We start from the raw sequence: 5386 nt of genomic DNA, 5'->3' as shown, positions 1-5386 counted from the left end.
AGAAATAGAAGTTTTTCTGGGACTCTCTTGCTTTTTTGATGATCCAGCGGATACTGGCAATTTGATCTCTGGTTCCTCTGCCTTTTCTAAAACCAGCTTGAACATCTGGAAGTTCACAGTTAGGGCCCTTCAAATTTGGAAAAAAAAAAATTAACATAAGCTGTGCTCAGTTTCGTCAGACTCTTTGCGACCCCATGGATGTAACCCACCAGGCTCCTAGGTCCATGGGATTCTCCGGGCAAGAATATTAGAGCGGGTTGCTGTGCCCTCCTCCCAACCCAGGGATTGAACCTGAATTACTTACCATCTCCTGTATTGGCAGGCAGGTTCTTTACCTCTGGCGCCACCTGACAGGCTAACTGTAGTGGATAAGATATAGGTTCCTGTACCTGTCAAATAGATAAATGGTTTTTCTCAAGCACAGATGAAACATTTTCACAACTCAATCACACTAGGCCACAAAAGAAGTTGTAACAAATTTTAATGATTCAATATCATAAAGGCCCATGTTCTCTGAAAACAATGTGATATTAGTGATAATTTGAAATCACCAAAGGGACTTCCTTTCTGGTCCAGTGGCTAGGACTCTGAGCTCCCAAGGCAGGGGGCCAGGTTTGAACCCTGGTCAGAGAACTAGGTCCCACATGCTGCAATTAAGAATTTGCATGCCGCAACAAAGATCAAAGATCCTTCATGCCTTAGATCAAAGATCTGAAATCCAGTGCAGCCAAATACATAAATTAAATTTTTAAAAATATTTTTAAAAAAGAAATCACCAATAAAAAGATATCCAAACCGCTTCTCCCATGTATATTGAAACCCAATGGCACACTTCTAAAAAAGTTCATAATTTAAAGACAAACTTCAGTGGAAATTATAAAACATTTAAAATGAATAGTTATGAAAATTCAACTATAATTCTCTTGGACTGCAACTAAAGAAGCAGCTAAGGGAAAATTAGAGCCTTATATATGTATATTAGAAAACAAAAAAGGCTAAATTAATGCCTGGGAGTTAAATTCACAAAGCTAAGACAAAACAAAAGTGAATTTAAAATTTGTCTTAAGAAGTGTTACATTTCAATAGGATGACATATATATATATATATGTGTGTGTATGTGTATATATATACATATATACACACATATATCTTTTCAAAGAACATACAATGAATTTCTAAGGTACTCTTTTCTATTGCTATAGCTATTATGTTTACTTTGACTTAGCACATATTAGATGCTCAATAAATTCATGGTGAATTAATGAAAGGGGGTGAAATTTAATTAGGGGGTGAAAGCCCCCTAAATTTCCCATTTTCTAGCAGCCACGTTAAAAAACGTAAGAGCACAAACATAAGGCCTTCCCAAGTGGTGCTAGTGGTAAAGAACCCGCCTGCCAATGCAGGAGACGTAAAACGCGTGAGTTCAGTCCCTGGGTCGGGAAGATCCCCTGGAGGAGGGCATGGCAACCCACTCCAGTGTTCTTGCCTGGAGCATCCCATGGACAGAGGAGCCTGGCAGGCTGCAGAGCATGGGGTCACAGGGCGTAACTTTGTAATGGACATGACTGAGCTCACGTGCACAGCACACCTGCAAGAGCACAAAGCAGGGAAAATTAATCTTAATATTATATTTTATTTAATTCCCTATTTCCAACATATGATCACTTCAACATATCATCCATATAAAAAAATCATGAAGACATTTTACGTTTTCTTTTTCATACTAAGCCTTCGAAAGCCAGTGTGTATTTCATGCTTAAACCATATCTCAGTTCAGATGCTAAATTTCCATCAGAAACGCTTGATTGGTTTTCAGATTTCACAAAATTAACCATGGAAAAGTATTTCCACATACCCAAGTTGTTTGAAACTTATTTCAAGGGTTTTCAGTAAATGACTTGTCAGGTTTTTAATTTAAATGTTAAAATTAAATTAAAAAGTCAGCCCTTCCATCAACACTGGGCACATTTTACCTGTTTGATAGCAAAGGCCCCAGAGATACAGTACAGAACCATGTAGGCCTGGTCCATACAGACATTCACACACCAAGGAATTTCCACCTTCCCTTGTCTGTTGGCCTCTGTTAGGATCTGGGACTTCAGAATGAAGCAACTTTCCTGCCTAAGCTGCTATGTAGAGGTCAGGTAGCCTGGAATGCCAAAGCACCCCTCCCTCAACAGCTGGTGAAAAATTCTGTGAAGCAATAGTACTGGTTAGTGCTATTTTCTTTCTTTGTCAAGGATCAGCAGATTACACTTTCAAGAAATATTTACAAACCTTAAATAAGGGAAGCAGAAAGCAGTGAGAATTCACCGGGTCACCTCTTTCCGCGGCCTCTACATTGGGCACTTCTGAGAATGGTGTAGAGGAAGGGCTCCTACCCCGAACCCTCCCAGAGCCAGGCCCTCCCTCTGCATCCTCCTCCCTCCACCAGGCTCCGTCAGAAAGGAGGGCTTATTTCAGCTGAGAAAATGAATACCCCAATCAGGTCATTCTTTACACTTTGGTATAAGCTCAAGACTTGAAGAACCCTCTTCACCTCCGAGCCTCTCAAGGCTGGTCCTCCCAGCTCGTGGGAAGAGAAACAGGAAACAGTTCCAAGGCCCTGCTTCTGGGAGGCCACTGCCCTGCAGTGAAACTTGGGGCCGGTCTTTTTGGCTGAGGTCTTAAAACAGGAATCAGAAGGGAATCGGGGTTTCCCTACTTATATCATGGACTTTTTTCAGGGGGCTTTCCTGGTGGCTCAGATTGTAAAGAATCTGCCTGCAATGCAGCAGACCTGGGTTTGATCCCTGGGTTGGGAAGATCCCCTGGAGGAGGAAATGGCAACCCACTCCAGTATTCTTGTCTGGAGAATCCCATGGACAGAGGAGCCTGGCGGGCTATGGTCCATAGGGTCACAAAGAGTTGGACACGGCTGATGTGACTTACCACTAGCACGTTGTTGCTGTTCAGCCACTAAGTCATGTCCGACTCTTTGTGACCCCATGTCTGACTCTGCGACTGCAGCACACCAGGCTTCCGTGTCCTTCACTATCTCCTGGAGTCTACCCAAAGCCATGTCCACTGAGTCGATGGTGCCATCCAACCATCTTATCCTCGCTTGCCCCCTCTCCTCTGCCCTTAATCTTTCCCAGCATCAGGGTCCTTTCCAGTGTCTCCTCTTCTCATCAGGTGGCCATAGTATCAGAGCTTCAGCTTATATATACTTTTTATTTGTTTATTTTTGGCTGTACTGGGTCTTCGTTGCTGCCCGGGCTTTCCCCTAGTTTCTGAGAGCAGGGGCTACTCCCCAGTTGCGGTGTGGGTGCTTCTCACTGTGCTGACTTCTGCTGTGGAGCACAGGCTCCAGGGCACGTGGCCTTCAGCAGCTGCAGCTTCCGGGTTCCAGAGCACAGGCTCAGTAGTAGCAGCAAATGGGCTTAGTTGCTCCGCTGCAGGTGGGATCTTTCTGGACCAGAGATCAAACCTGTGTCCCCTGCATTGGCAGGTGGATTCTTTGCCACTGAGCCACCGGGGAAGCCCCATCATGGACTCTTGTGAGGGTCAAAGGAGAACGCATATTCCACACAAGAATTTCTGGAAAAGTGTACTTTGTGCACCCAAAGTATCATTTTAAAAATCACTGCAGGTCTTCCACCATACACCCAGGAAACACTTAAAAAGGGAAGCCCAACAGGTTTTGTTGGTTCTGGCTGGGGATATAAATCAGAAAAAAAAAAACATTTTCTGAAGGAATTTGTCAGGATCAATCAAAATGTTAAATATTCATACCCTTGGAATCAATAAATTACATGTTTGAGGGTAACCAGAGAAATACTCACTTGTGTTGAAGAAGATGTACACGCAAAGATTTTACTGCAGCATAGTGTAAAAATAAATTGGTGAACCTAGTGCCATTGTTTTGATTTATTCATTTATCTCATTATTTTTATTTATTTGTTTGTTTTTATGTTTTGGCTGCAGGACATATGGGATCTTAGTTCCCCAACCAGGGATGGAGCCCATGCTTCCTGCACTGGAGGTGCAGAGTCTCAATCACTAGACCTCCAGGGAGGTCCCCAGCATGGCTTTTAAAGGCAACAATTAAAACCTACTTGAATTTCCAACCATAAGAAGAGTTAATAAAGAAAATTGTGCAATGATGGAGAAAATGATATATTCCAAATGAGACCATAACGTTTTAATGGTTTATAAGAGCCGATAGCAGATAGACCGAGTAAATATATTATTCATATTGCACTGAAACCACGGACAACATCACTAAGTAGCCCACTGGGAGATGGACCTGGTGAGATCTTTTCACTTTGTTTCTGTATTGTTTAAGGAGCTTTTCTGGTAGTCCAGTGGTTAAGACTGTGAGCTCCTAGTGCAGAAGGCAAGGGTTTGAGCCCTGGTCGAGGAACTAGGATCCTGCCGGCTTCTTAGCAAGGCCCCACCCCCCTAAAAAGAGGGAGCTAGGGACTAGAGAGTGTTACCTAAACAAAAAACATTCTCCACTTCTACATTGTTTAAACTTCACATTTATCATATGCTACTTTTTGATAAGCAAAAGAAATAAAGATGTTCCCATTGTCATAAACAATGAAAGAGAAAAATTAGCCGAAAAGCTGCACTAAGTAGTGAGGATTGCAAATGATTTTAAAATATGGTCCATCTCCTTGAGGGATTCACAGGTTAGCTGGGCATATTTAAAGAAGTGAGACTTCCTGACTTTCCCAAATCATTATCTCGGTTTTCCAAATCACTTTGTAAATTTTATTTTTAAATGATTACATGAGACCTTCCTTCCACTAATTTTGAAGATTTTCATTGTTTTTAAAGTCTCAAGATACACTTCACTTCACTTTTTCCCTTGTTCATTCAGGAAATATTTACAATACATCTCACGCTTCAGTATAGCCAAGGCACTGTATTTATGTGCTACATAAAACCAAGGGATTTCTGCTTCTGATCTTGAGGAGTTTGCAATCTGATGGGAAGCACAGAGATTTACATAAATAACAATAATGTGTAAGACAAGGACTTCTCTGGCAGCCTGGTGATTAAGACTTCACCTTCCAGTGCAGGGGGCACAGGTTCAATTCCAGGTCAGGGAGCTGAGATCCCACCTGTCTCTGGGCCCAAAACCCAAAATCATAAAGCAGAAGTACTGTTGTAACAATTCAACAAAGACTTTAAAAGTGGTCCACATCCAAAAAAAAAAAAACTTTAAAAAATAATAATAATGCAAGACAGAAAATGATGATAAGTGCCCAAAGAGATGAGCCGAATTAAGAATCCCAGGGCTTCAGAGAGCATGTCCCAGGGACTCTAAGAGGTGAGAGGATGGCCAAGGCTTTGTGAAAGGGCCGCTGACCCAGGGTGGGAAGGAAAGGTTTCTCT

Source organism: Ovis canadensis, chromosome 3 (assembly GCF_042477335.2).
Source record: "Ovis canadensis isolate MfBH-ARS-UI-01 breed Bighorn chromosome 3, ARS-UI_OviCan_v2, whole genome shotgun sequence".
NCBI classification, from domain to species: domain Eukaryota; kingdom Metazoa; phylum Chordata; class Mammalia; order Artiodactyla; family Bovidae; genus Ovis; species Ovis canadensis.
The sequence above is the reverse complement of the archived record's forward strand: the minus strand, read 5'-3'. Positions refer to the sequence as shown.